Source organism: Cupressus sempervirens, chromosome 1 (genome assembly GCF_028749045.1).
Source record: "Cupressus sempervirens isolate cs-2001-9-10 chromosome 1, ASM2874904v1, whole genome shotgun sequence".
NCBI classification, from domain to species: domain Eukaryota; kingdom Viridiplantae; phylum Streptophyta; class Pinopsida; order Cupressales; family Cupressaceae; genus Cupressus; species Cupressus sempervirens.
In genome coordinates this window covers 136815128-136830604 of record NC_143118.1, presented here as the reverse complement: position 1 = coordinate 136830604, position 15477 = coordinate 136815128, and positions in this window count along the sequence as shown.

Genomic DNA, 15477 nt, shown 5'->3' with positions numbered 1-15477 from the left:
AATTTTGAGCTACATTGTAATAGTCCAGATTTGAACTCTATACAGAGGTTGTAATCAGCAAAATTAGAAAGCCTACTTTGTCCATTTTGGCAAGTGGCGCATTGTAAACACACTATATATAAAGTGCCAAAATCATTTATTTGGTGGGGGATTTTTTGATTGAGTGAAAAGGGGGGGGGGGGGTGTACTGTGTACTGTGTCTCCTTTATCTTGTTTTCTTGCATTATGGGTTCTTTTTCAAAGTTAACTCCACAGAATTATTCTACTTGGAAAGAAAACATTAAAGAGCCATTAGTAGAAAAAGGTTTATGGCGTTATGTCACTGGTGCAACCAAGAAACCTCCTGCTGATGCTGATGAAGCTCATAAAGAAGACTGGGAATCCAAACAAGAGATGGCCTTAGGAACCTTGTTGAAAAATATCTCTAATCCTATCAAATTTCACATTAGGAAGCTTATAGATCCAATAGACATTTGGGATAAACTAGAAGCTTTGTATGGGACAGTAGATGAAGACATGGCTTACACAATAGAGGATAAACTTCTCAAGTTGGATCCTATAAATTTTGACACAATTAAAGACTATCTTACCCAAGTAGAAATGTATAGGGCATAGCTGAAGGATTGTGGTGAACCGATTAAAGATGGAAAGATGATCAAACACATCATGACTCATCTTCCACCTGAATATGCTCCTTTTGTTTCTAGCTTTACTACACACAAATTAACAATGGGTAGTGCCTATGTTAAGCCTTCATTTGAGAAATTCTCAGAAATGTTGATCCTTGAACATGACAATCTAGTAGGAATGGGAATTCTCAAGTCTTCCAAAACTAAAGCCTTGGTAGCAAATGAAGGTAATTCAAGTGGTAAAAACTCAAACAAGAAGCAGAAGCAATGGAAGGCTCAGCCACAAGACGAAACACAACAATCCTCCTCAAAACAACAATCATCCTCCAATCAATCTTCTTCCACTCAACATTCTTCTTCACAACAAGGAAAGTCTTCTTCCAAGAACAATCAAAAGGGGAAAAATTCCACCAAGAAGGAGAAGAAAACATGTTCCTATTGTAAGAAGAATGGACATGAAGAACATGAGTGCAAAGATAAGAAAATTGATGAATTGGTTAACATTATGAGGAAACACAAAATTGATGTTCCAAATGCATACAAAGACAAGGGTTCTTCATCCACTTCAAAGGGCAAGGGCCAAGCTTTAGTTGCAAGTACAAACAATGCGGAGGAATGGGTTCTAGATTCTGGAGCATCTCATCACATGGGTGCTTCAAGGGAGAATTTTTCCTCTTTAAAACCTTCAAATGTACCTTAAATCTATGTGGGCAATGATACTCAAATTAAAGTAGAAGGTAAAGGGAATGTTGAGTTAGAGAATGGCATCTTCAAGGATGTACTTCATGTTCCTAGCCTTAGCACCAACCTTCTCTCCATCTATCAAATCACTCACTATGGATGTGGCAACAAAGTAGAGTTCCTCCCCGACACAGTAGTGGTAATGAATCTCAAAGATGATTCAATGGTGGTGATTGGAAAGGCAAACCATGAGACTAGAATTTATTCTTTCTCACATTTTGTGCCTAAGTCCATGTCTCTTGCCTTGTTGACTCATTCAAACACTCAAAGCAAACTATGGCATGAAAGATTTGGACACCTTAATTATCGCTTCCTTCAATAATTAAGCAACAAGGAAATGGTCATTGGTCTACCTCAAGTCAAGTTTTTAGAGAGAGTATGTCCAGGTTGTGAAGGAGGTAAACATCCCGAAGAGAAATATGACAAGGGGAAGTCTTGGAAGGCAACTGTTGTTCTAGAATTGGTGCATAGTGATGTAGCTGGCCACTTTCTAGTACCTTCTTTTGGTAAGGCCCGCTATGTTCTCACATTTATTGATGACTTTTCAAGGTACACTTGGGTCTTTTTCCTTGGTCATAAGAGTGAATTCTTTGACAACTTTATCACATTCAAAGCTCAAGTTGAGAAGAAATCTGGGAAAGCCATCAAGATACTAAGAACAGACAATGGCAGAGAATATGTCAACTCCAAATTTATAGACTATTGCACACATGAAGGGATAGATCTTCAAAATTCAATTGCATACATGCCACAACAGAATGGTGTAGCTAAAAGAAAGAACAAAACTCTTAAGGAAATGACTACTTGCATGCTTCAACACAAGTCTCTCGATCAAGTGTTTTGGGCTGAAGCCATGTGCTATGCCAACTACATTCAAAACAAAAGTTTGCATAAGGCCTTAGATGGAATAACACCTTTTGAGGCATGGTGTGGAAGGAAACCAAGTGTTAAGCACTTCAAAGTTTTTGGTTGTCCAACATGGGCTAGGATACCTCCACAAAAGCGAAAGGCATTAGAACCACAAAGTAAACCATGCATATTTGTTGGATATCCTGATCATCTCAAGGCATATAAATTAATGGATCTAAAGACTCACAAAATCTTCTATGAGAGGAGTGTTCATTTTGAAGAGACATGTTCAAGTTTGGCTTCTTCAACTCCTCCTCCTTCCTCCTATGTGGATAGTGATCATAGTGATGAAAGTGACTTGGAAGATGAAATTCCTCCAACCTTGACTCGTAGGACACCACCTTCGCAGGGTCAAAAAATAGTTGAGGACATTCTTTCATCTTCTTCCACTAAACCTCGTTGGGCACAACAAACTCTTGATGCAGCAGATTCATTGGTGGGAAATCCTTCAGACACTTAGAGGACTAGGTCACAACACAAGTCATTTCCACATGCATATATATCCATTGCTTCAGATCCACAGTCTTTTAAGGAAGCATCAGGGATTCTAGAATGGGATAAAGCTATGGAGGAAGAATACAATTCTTTGATGAAAAATAACACATGGGACTTAGTTCCCCTTCCTAAGGGAAGAAAAGTGGTTTGATGCAAGTGGATCTATCGAACCAAATTTGCAGTGAATGGAAGTATTGATAAACATAAGGCTAGACTTGTTGCCAAAGGTTTCTCACAAGTTCTAGGTATTGACTATATAGAGACTTTTGCACCGGTTGGAAAAATAAACTCCATTCACTTGACACTAGCAATTGTTGTAGCTCAAGGATGGGTTGTACACTAGATGGATGTTAAGAGCGCATTTTTGAATGGTGACCTTCATAAGGAAATTTATATGGAGTAGCCACAGGGGTTCGTACAGGATTCTACTATGGTTTGCAGATTAAAGAAGTCTATTTATGGTTTAAAGTAGGCTCCTCAGGCTTGGTATACCAAAATGGATTCATTTCTCCTCTCAATAGGTTTCAGAAGATGTCATTTTGATTCAAATTTTTACATTCTTCAGAAGGATGACTTTAATTTGATCTTAATGCTTTATGTCTATGACTTGATCATTATAGGGAGCACTGTATCCATCATAGCCAGTGTCAAGACCTCTCCTCAAGATAGATTTGCCATGAAAGACTTGGGTTTGCCACACTACTTCCTTGGCATTGAGATCATACAATCTTCAGTAGGGATTTCACTTTCACAGCCCAAATATGCTCTTGACTTGCTTTCTTGGTTTCACATGAGTGACTGCAAGCCTGCTCCTACTCCCTTCCTATCAAGTGTCGAGCTAGAGGCTAAGTGTACCACTCCACTTGTTGATGCAACATTATACAGATAGTTAGTTGGGAGCCTTATCTACTTGAAACACACACACCCTAATATTGCCTTTGTAGTTGGTATGGTTTCACACTTTATGCAAGAACCTCATGAGCTTCATTGGAAGGCTACCAAGCACATTTTGCACTATATCAAGGGTACACATACACATGGGATTCATTATGCAGTAGGTATAGGGCTTCAGTTGATTGGATACATAGATTCAAACTATGTAGGAGACTTAGATTCTCGAAAGTCTACTTCAAGGTACATATTTCACCTTGGTTCTGGTCCTATTTGTTGGCAAAGTAAGAAGTAGAAAAATGTTGCTCTTTCTTCCACAGAGGCTAAGTATCGAGGGGCTGTCAATGCAACTACAGAGGCTCTTTGGTTATAGCACATCGTAGAGGAGTTTGGATTCGATCTACCTAAGCCGACAGTTCTTCATTGTGATAATCAGAGTGCCATTGAAATCTCTAAGCATCCAGTTCAACATCAGTGGACAAAGCACATTGAGGTTCACATCCACTATATCAGAGAGCTAATACATGAGCAGATCATTGCACTTCATTATTGTCCTACAGCAGAACAGGTCGCTGATATTTTCACCAAACCCTTCACCAAGGTCAAGTATACTCATTTACCAGATCTCTTGGGGGTGCAAAATGTTGTTGATAGGGGAGTCCCTTGAATTCTCTCTTCTTCTTCTTTTGGGAGGGATTTTTTCCTCTTATGAGGTCTTCTTCTCTCTCTTTCTCTATTGTACTTATCTCTCTTTTTGGAGGAGGGTTTTTCCCATGAGGTTTTCCCTCTTTCTCCACTTTATGAGAGATTGCATTGCATCATTTAGCATTGCTTTTGTACATGGGTACCTAACATGGCCTCATAGTTGGGACCCATTATGCATTAGTGAGCTTAAGTGCACTCCCCTAAGTTGCACTTAAGGGGGGTGTTGGTGTAAATAGGTATTTACTATTTATACTTTACTTAAGTTTACTTAGGTTAGTGCATTATTTTATTATTTCTCTTTATGAGACACTTAGGAGTTTGCGCATCTTCTAGAGTTTTCATGTAGAAAACATAGAAATACGCAACTCTAATTATGCACATGGTGTCTACACTATAGGGGTTTGCATCATTCACTGAGTTGTCATGTAGATAACACAGTTTTTTGCACTCCTAATTTTGCACATGTTGTCTACAACATTGGTGTGTGTGTTTCACCTTTGTAGGCTTATCCTCTCATCATCGCACTTACTTTCGTGCATAATGGAGGATAACCCATATTTGGTGGACATGTGCCTGGTTGTTGGACTTATCATGATGCTGATTCTGAGGCATTCTAGATGCATCTCAGAGGCCTTTATATTGAGGCACTCCTAGTGTACTTGTACATAGAATTGAATACTATACAGTTATTCTGATCATACTCTGGTCTAATTTGTGCTTGTGTTTTGAGTTCCTTGGTCTTGGGTAAATTCTTCCCTAAGGAAAATTCTTACAATATTCTTACCATCTAGTTTGGGTATAAGTTGTCGAGTATGATTATTTCTAGTTTGATCAAGTTTTTCCTTCATTTCTCTAACCTAGTTTAGGTCATTACATGTTTCTTCTACAAATTTAGACTCAGTTGTATAAAGTAAACATAATAGAACTTATTTGTGTGCTTCCCTACCTCTAGTAAGCACTCCTTTATTCGTGTCTCCAATAATTTGATTTATAGAATTATTCCTCTATATATACTTTCATGTTCTAATTGTAGATGTGGGAGCCTATCTTGAATCTTCTTCCTTTTTTTCTTCCAATTATTTATCCTTTGTATCATATTCATTCTCAAAGTATTTCTCAAGAATCTTTTGAAATTATTCATCAACCTTCACTTTCACACTTTAACAATCTTATTCAATCTCTTGTTGTAACACTGGTATGTTTTTCTCTTGGTAAAATATCCCATAAATATGCCTTTGTTTTCTCTACTATGAAACTTACCTAGATTGTCTTCATTTGTTTGAATGTAGCATCTACTTCCAAATATCTTGAAGTATTTCACTATAGGTTCTCTTTCATGCCATAACTCATATGAAGTCTTTCTATATTTTTTAGCAAAGAGATTTGTTAATTGTCTATGTAATAATGTGTATTTCTTATCTCTCGTAAAATTTTGGCAGACTTGTTTCCTTGATTATTGTCATGTTACAGATTTGTCACTATAAGTGCTTCTTTGAAAGTGACATTGTTTTCCCTATGGATAGTGACAACCATGCCAACAATTGACAAGACTACGATTGGTCACTATCAAATTGCAATATTCTTGTGCATTTGAGAGGGGAATATCTTCTCGTATGATTTGTTCTTTTTATTTTTTTGTACTTTTAACCTGAAATTACATAAAGGATAAAGAAAAACGAAATGAAATAATAAATGAAAACCTCAACAATAGGCATACAAATACTAACTAAGATTCACAATGGGATAAAGATTAAAAAAAGGATTTGTAGCACAAAGTGAAATGATAGTAAACTAAGGATAGAAAATCACAACATACGAGAAGATATACTAATCCCAAAAATTCAAATAAAGATACCTAGAAATGGATGTGTTGTCTTCCATCAACCACATAGATTAGAAAGATTAATGGATTCTACAAAAACATATATAGATTACCAATCTGACATATGACAAATTAGTAATAATAGCTCCTAAACACATTTGATACATACAACTTAATGCATTATTCATTATCTCTTTGATGACATACAAAGTCAAAGACACATTTATAAATAACGTCAATCCAAAAATCTCTAGAGAAATTTCTCCATAGTATCCCCTTTGTCAAAAGTCTGCCCCCCTTTACATTACAAATTGTCTTGTATTTATAGGCTTTACAAAATAAATAACTTATTCAAGTTAGTAACTAATTATTTTTTGCGTAATTTCAATAAGGTTACTAACTTTACATATTTTGTGCAAAAATAGTCAACTATTTGACTTTGACTAAAACTGACCAAAGTCCCTATTTATAGAAAGGAAATTTTAAACTTGCACTTTGAAGGAAGATCAAGTTATCCACTTTGTTGAGGTATCTCCATCCTCATCTGCTTTAATTTTGAACTCATAATGACCATGTCATCTAGTGCATATTTTTGTGTCTTGATTATTGACATAGAAGCAATCATTCATTTAGAACATTTCTTCAAGGGAACATACTCCAACTATATAACCAAATATGATTCATTGGAATCTTTCATCTCTATCATTTTTCTTCAAAAAATATCTATCTTTCCAAAATATTATACACTTTTTCATCTTCTCATCCCAACTGTATGTTTGAAAACCATCACTCACCCTTGAAAGATCTCTTTTATGGACATTTCAAAGTGTAATGTTTCATCACACATACAAACTTTAATCTGTGAAATTTCATTTCTATGAAAGTTTTAAAACCTTCTCTATAAATCAATTTCTACAAACATTGTGATCATCACAACCCATGAGATCACATTGGTATAGACAAGTTCTCGATATACACACAAATATTAAAACTTGGAAATTATCTTGATATATGAAAAGTAATTGTAAGTATCCTATTGTTGGGATTTATGAATTAAATATAATTTTCTAAAGCCTCTTTTAGTTTGATTATATCTTTTATTAGCAAGTCATTTATACTTCAAGTGATTCATGTAGTTGTCAGTGGCTCAAATCAAATATTATCTAATCCTTCACTTAGAGGTGAATTTTTGAAGCTTATCTACTTCCAAATATCTTGAAGTGTTTCACTATAGGTTCTCTTTCATGCCATAACTCATATGAAGTCTTTCTATATTTTTTAGCAAAGAGATTTGTTAATTATCTATGTAATAATGTGTATTTCTTATCTCTCGTAAAATTTTGGCAGACTTATTTCCTTGATTATTGTCATGTTACAGATTTGTCACCATAAGTGCTTCTTTGAAAGTGACATTGTTTTCCCTATGGACAGTGACAACCATGCCAACAATTGACAAGACTACGATTGGTCACTATCAAATTGCAATATTCTTGTGCATTTGAGAGGGGAATATCCCTCGTATGATTTGTTCTTTTTATTTTTTTGTACTTTTAACCTGAAATTACATAAAGGATAAAGAAAAACTAAATGAAATAATAAATGAAAACCTCAACAATAGGCATACAAATACTAACTAAGATTCACAATGGGATAAAGATTAAAAAAAGGATTTGTAGCACAAAGTGAAATGATGGAAAACTAAGGATAGAAAATCACAACATACAAGAAGATATACTAATCCCAAAAATTCAAATAAAGATACCTAGAAATGGATGCGTTCTCTTCCATCAACCACATAGATTAGAAAGATTAATGGATTCTACAAATACATATATAGATTACCAATCTAACATATTACAAATTAGTAATAATACTCCTAAACACATTTGATACATACAACTTAATGCATTCTTCATTATCTCTTTGATGACATACAAAGTCAAAGACACATTTATAAATAACGTCAATCCAAAAATCTCTAGAGAAATTTCTCCATAGTATCCCCTTTGTCAAAAGTCTGCCCCCCTTTACATTACAAATTGTCTTGTATTTATAGGCTTTACAAAATAAATAACTTATTCAAGTTAGTAACTAATTATTTTTTGCGTAATTTCAATAAGGTTACTAACTTTACATATTTTGTGCAAAAATAGTCAACTATTTGACTTTGACTAAAACTGACCAAAGTCCCTATTTATAGAAAGGAAATTTTAAACTTGCACTTTGAAGGAAGATCAAGTTATGCACTTTGTTGAGGTATCTCCATCCTCATCTGCTTTAATTTTGAACTCATAATGACCATGTCATCTAGTGCATATTTTTGTGTCTTGATTATTGACATAGAAGCAATCATTCATTTAGAACATTTCTTCAAGGGAACATACTCCAACTATATAACCAAATATGATTCATTGGAATCTTTCATCTCTATCAATTTTCTTCAAAAAATATCTATCTTTCCAAAATATTATACACTTTTTCATCTCCTCATCCCAACCGTATGTTTGAAAACCATCACTCACCCTTGAAAGATCTCTTTTATGGACATTTCAAAGTGTAATGTTTCATCACACATACAAACTTTAATCTGTGAAATTTCATTTCTATGAAAGTTTTAAAACCTTCTCTATAAATCAATTTCTACAAACATTGTGATCATCACAACCCATGAGATCACATTGGTATAGACAAGTTCTCGATATACACACAAATATTAAAACTTGGAAATTCTCTTGAGATATGAAAAGTAATTGTAAGTATCCTATTGTTGGGATTTATGAATTAAATATAATTTTCTAAAGCCTCTTTTAGTTTGATTATATCTTTTATTAGCAAGTCATTTATACTTCAGGTGATTCATGTAGTTGTCAGTGGCTCAAATCAAATCTTATCTAATCCTTCACTTAGAGGTGAATTTTTGAAGCTTATCTAATTCCAAATATCTTGAAGTGTTTCACTATAGGTTCTCTTTCATGCCATAACTCATATGAAGTCTTTCTATATTTTTTAGCAAAGAGATTTTTTAATTGTCTATGTAATCATGTGTATTTCTTATCTCTCGTAAAATTTTGGCAGACTTATTTCCTTGATTATTGTCATGTTACAGATTTGTTACCATAAGTGCTTCTTTGAAAGTGACATTGTTTTCCCTATGGACAGTGACAACCATGCCAACAATTGAGAAGACTACGATTGGTCACTATCAAATTGCAATATTCTTGTGCATTTGAGAGGGGAATATCCCTCGTATGATTTGTTCTTTTTATTTTTTTGTACTTTTAACCTGAAATTACATAAAGGATAAAGAAAAACTAAATGAAATAATAAATGAAAACCTCAACAATAGGCATACAAATACTAACTAAGATTCACAATGGGATAAAGATTAAAAACAGATTTGTAGCACAAAGTGAAATGATGGAAAACTAAGGATAGAAAATCACAACATACAAGAAGATATACTAATCCCAAAAATTCAAATAAAGATACCTAGAAATGGATGCGTTCTCTTCCATCAACCACATAGATTAGAAAGATTAATGGATTCTACAAATACATATATAGATTACCAATCTTACATATTACAAATTAGTAATAATACTCCTAAACACATTTGATACATACAACTTAATGCATTCTTCATTATCTCTTTGATGACATACAAAGTCAAAGACACATTTATAAATAACGTCAATCCAAAAATCTCTAGAGAAATTTCTCCATAGTATCCCCTTTGTCAAAAGTCTGCCCCCCTTTACATTACAAATTGTCTTGTATTTATAGGCTTTACAAAATAAATAACTTATTCAAGTTAGTAACTAATTATTTTTTACGTAATTTCAATAAGGTTACTAACTTTACATATTTTGTGCAAAAATAGTCAACTATTTGACTTTGACTAAAACTGACCAAAGTCCCTATTTATAGAAAGGAAATTTTAAACTTGCACTTTGAAGGAAGATCAAGTTATGCACTTTGTTGAGGTATCTCCATCCTCATCTGCTTTAATTTTGAACTCATAATGACCATGTCATCTAGTGCATATTTTTGTGTCTTGATTATTGACATAGAAGCAATCATTCATTTAGAAAATTTCTTCAAGGGAACATACTCCAACTATATAACCAAATATGATTCATTGGAATCTTTCATCTCTATCAATTTTCTTCAAAAAATATCTATCTTTCCAAAATATTATACACTTTTTCATCTTCCCATCCCAACCGTATGTTTGAAAACCATCACTCACCCTTGAAAGATCTCTTTTATGGACATTTCAAAGTGTAATGTTTCATCACACATACAAACTTTAATCTGTGAAATTTCATTTCTATGAAAGTTTTAAAACCTTCTTTGTAAATCAATTTCTACAAACATTGTGATCATCACAACACATGAGATCACATTGGTATAGACAAGTTCTCGATATACACACAACTATTAAAACTTGGAAATTCTCTTGAGATATGAAAAGTAATTGTAAGTATCCTATTGTTGGGATTTATGAATTAAATCTAATTTTCTAAAGCCTCTGTTAGTTTGATTATATCTTTTATCATCAAGCCATTTATACTTTAGGTGATTCATGTAGTTGTCAGCGGCTCAAATCAAATCTTATTTAATCCTTCACTTAGAGGTGAATTTTTGAAGCTTCTCTCCCATTTACTTAGTGATGAAGTTTATTGAGTTTGAAATAAAGGAGAATGATTTTAGTTTGGTAGAGAAGGTGTGCAAGCATATGTAACCATATTGAAAGCTCATAATAGAGAATGTTGATATATGACAATGGAAGTTGTACCTTGTAGCATGAGTCATTTTTTATTTTTTATGTTTTATCAAAGAAAATTTGGTATTAAACTTGGTTGAATGTATTTCCTTGTAGAGAAATGATTATTGTAGCATGAATTAGATTATATGCAGCCCTATAGTGGTGTAGATGTTATTCTATAGCAACAACAATAGTAGAAATGTTTTTGTTGTAGATATTTACCAGTTGTATTAGTTAGTTTCTAAATTAAATAGAAAGAAATATTAACTTACACTTTTCAACACTTTTGTTTATTGTCTCCATTTTATTTGAATCAATTATGTTGCATGATTGGATATAGAGCAATGATCTCTGTGCATCCACCACCACTCCCTATTTGGGAAAATCATCATTTCTATTTTTGGAAGCAAAGTTTGAGAATTTGTTATTTTCTTATGCTTTTAAAATATCCACATGGTATTAGAGCTAATGAGCCCTTAATCCTAGTGAATTTAAGCATTTTTGTTTGTTAAGTGTTTAAATTTATTATGCATGAGACATGGTTCGAGATGAGAGAAAAAATTTGCCAACAAGAATTGTCCTTAAATGGAGAAAAATATCATGTTTAGGAAAAAAATATGAAGACCATCATGATAGAAATGACTTGTGAGATCTTGTGAAGAATGGTTTCATAGATACCATAGACCTTGTTTAGTCCACTGCCCTCACGAACAATTAGAAGACTTAGTTGAGATAGACAAGAAGAAAAATGTGAAAGCAATGAGCCTGATTGAAGCATCCTTAATAGAGGATTTATTTTCAATAATAGAAGTAGCTAATTATTTCAAAGAAGCTTGGGATATTCTTGAAACTACATTCAAAGGGATTGATCGAGTTCATATTATGAAGTCTCAAATACGTCGAAGAGAGTTTGAATCTCTTCTTATGAAAGAAATTGAATATGTTTCTAAATTCAACTCTAGATTCATCACTTTGATAAATCAATTATAAGCTAATGGACAAGAGATGGAAGAACAAAGAGTAGTGGAGAAGATCTTGAGGAGTTTATCTCAAAAATTTGACACACTTATGATTTCTATTGAAGAGTCAAAAGACTTGTCCAAGTTGACAATTGATGAGTTGATGGGATCATTTTATACTATCATATTAATAGATCTGAAAATTATTCTCAAGAGCTCATTTTCAGAGCTCAAGCCAATGCAAGAGGAAGGGGGAGAGCAAGAAATAAATCTGAGCGTAGTTCTAGAGGAAGAGGATGTGGCAACTTCAGACAAATAAATGCTGGAGGAGTTGGCTATGAATGATCAAGTAGCTCTCAAAATAGGCCCTACAGAGGAAGAAGAAATAAGAGCTCTAATAAGATCAATGTTGATTGCCACTATTGCCGCATAAGAAAAAATTTCATCCCTTTCAATGGATGTTGGAAGGAACAAAGTGATCAGCCACAATAAAATGCTAATGTAGATAATGTAAATGTTGGAGAAACAAATAATAATACAACCTTCATCATGTGCAATATAGGTGAAGTAGGTAGCCCTATAGTTTAGTGTTTGGATAACAATTATAGTACGAACATGAGTAGTAATGAAAGTCTAGTTTGTTTCATTGAAAAAAATTATAAGTCTAAAATTAAGATGGGGAACAATGGAACTTTTCCTATTGTGGGAAAAGGATCTATTATGATTTGCACCAAGAAAGGGGAGAAGAAAGAAATTCAAAATATTTATTTTTCCCCTGGTATAAAGCACAATTTATTGAGTGTTGGATAACTCATTCAGAACAGATGTGAAGTGTTGTTAGAAAATGACAAACGTGTCATTCATGAGAAGGATGGGAGTGAGAAGGTTGTTGTAGCAGTCCAAATGAAAAATAACCATATATTTCTATTAAATATTGAGACATGTTTCAGCTCTCAATCTATTGCTACACCTCCCAAGAAAGTATGTACAACAATACATAAGCAATAAAATTTTAAGAGCATAATTGAAGACCCCTCCAAGTTATGACATTTAAGGTATGGACATCTTGGCTATGTTGATTTAAATTTTTTATCCAAGAAAAGAATGGTGAATGGTTAGCCAAGTGTTGTAGAGTCTAGTAGAAAGTATGAGGATTATATTTTAATTTTGGTAATTCTATAATGGCTAGAGCACCATTGGAGTTGGTGCATACTGATTTGGTTGGCCCTATGCAAGTTACTTTCATAGGAGGGAGTACTTATTTTATAACATTTATTGATGATTTAAACCATAGAACAAGGGTATATTTTTTGAAAAATAGATTTGAACCTTTTAATAAGTTCTTAGAGTTTAAAGCCCACGCTGGAAAAGAAGGTGGATATTGTATCAAAGTCCTAATGTTAGATAGAGGAGGAGAGTATACCTCCAATACATTTGTGATTTTTTGCAAGAAAAATGGTATAAGGAAGGAGCTAACAGCTAAATATGCTCCACAACAAAATGGAGTGGCTAAAAGAAAGAACATAACTATTTTTGAGATAGCAAGAACTATGATGAAATAAAAATTTCTCCCAACTGAATATTGAGGAGAGACTATAGCAATAATAGTTTGCTTGATAAATAGAAGTCCTACAAAGGCAATATGTGATAAGATTCCTCTTGAGGCATGGGCAAGGCTTATATGGATAGTTAAATACTTAAGACTGTTTGGATGTGTAGCATATGCACATGTACCAAAGGAGCAAAGACAAAAGTTTGATGATAACAGTGTGAAGTGTATCTTCATGGGTTATAATTCAAAATCTAAGGTATATAGATTATATAACCCTATTACCAAGAATGTTTTCATTCCAAGAGATGTCGAGTTCTTAGAGAATGAGTCACGAGATGGCTCATTGGATACATCATCTAGCACTTCAATTGATGAAGATGAATAGAAACTCCAAAGGACACTCATTGATAAGCTAATAAGAGAAACCTGAGGTATGTGAAAGACACCAAAGGATATGGTATTTTATATTTTGTTGGAAATGATTCTAGTTTGGTTGGTTATATGGATAATGACTAGGTAGGAAGTCTAAATGATAGAAAGAGTACTTCTGATTATATTTTTCATATGGGTTATGGTGTAATCTCTTGGGCTTCTAAGAAGTAACCCATAGTTGTCGAGTCTATAGACAAGGATGAATGTATAGTAGAAAATTTAGCAGCATGTCGAGATAATTGTCTAAGGATAATATTGGTTGATTTGAAGGAAGAACAAGTGGAAGCAACCACCATATTTTGTGACAATATTTTTTCCATCACTTTAACAAATAATCGTCTTTTACATGGTAGAAGTAAGCATATAGAAATTAGATATCATTTTATTCTTGAACAAGTTGAAAATGGTGAAATAAATATGGATTTTTGCAAGTCTAAGTAGCAACTAACAAATATTTTCACAAAGCCTTTAAGCATTGGAAATTTTTAGTAGTTAAGGAAGAACTTAGGCATTGTTGTTTTGAACCAAGCTTGATCATGAGTTTTCATTTTATTTTTTTGGCTTAGAGAAAGGGGGGTGTTGGGATTTATGAGTTAAATTTGATTGTTTACAGCCTTTGTTAATTTGATTTATCTACTTTAGGTGCATACTATAGTTTTCAGCATCTCAATGTTTATAGCTACTCAAATCAAATCTTATTTTGTCCTTAATTTATCAGTCAAAGTTTGAAGTTGCTCTCCTATTTACTTAGTGGTGAAGTTTCCTAAATTATAAATAAAGGAGAATGATTTAAGTTTGGTAGAGAAGGTGTGCAAGCATATGCAACCATATTGGAAGCTCATAACAGAGGATGTTGAAATAGGACAACAATAGTTGTAACCTATATATTGAATCCTTTTATTTTGTACTCTATTTTATCCAAAAAAGTTTGGTATTAAACCTAGTTTAATGTGTTTCCCTATAGAGAAGTGATTGATCTAGGAAAAATTAGATTATATGCAGCCCTAAAGTGTTGTAGATATTATTATGTAACACTAGTAGAATTTTTTATATTGTGGATGTTTACTAGTTGTATTAGATAGTTTTTGAATTAAATAGAAAGCATGAATAACTTGCACTCTCCAACACTTTTGTTTATTACCTCTATTTTATTTGAATCAATTTTGGTGTGTGGTTGAATACAGAGAAACAAACTCTATGCATCCACCACTTTTCTCTATTTGGGAAAAATACAATTTATTGCTTTGGAAGAAAAGTTTGAGAATTTTCTTTTTGGTTGTGCTTTCAAAATCTCCACACCTAGGGCAATAATTTTCTTAATATTATTTCTTTTTACTTGGGGTATACCATTGTGATAGGAGAAATCGTATTAAAGCATAATCCCATTAGTTCTCTATAGTTTTCCAACAGGAAAGGAATTTTATCCTCTATTTACTAAGGAAGTAGATAAGTTTTAGAAATAAATACTTGAGAAAACCTAAAAGATCATTGACATTTATAATGAGCATCATTTTCTTTGTAAAATTTCATTGTTTATGTGGCTTGCAAAAGAAGGTTATACATTCTCTTTATCC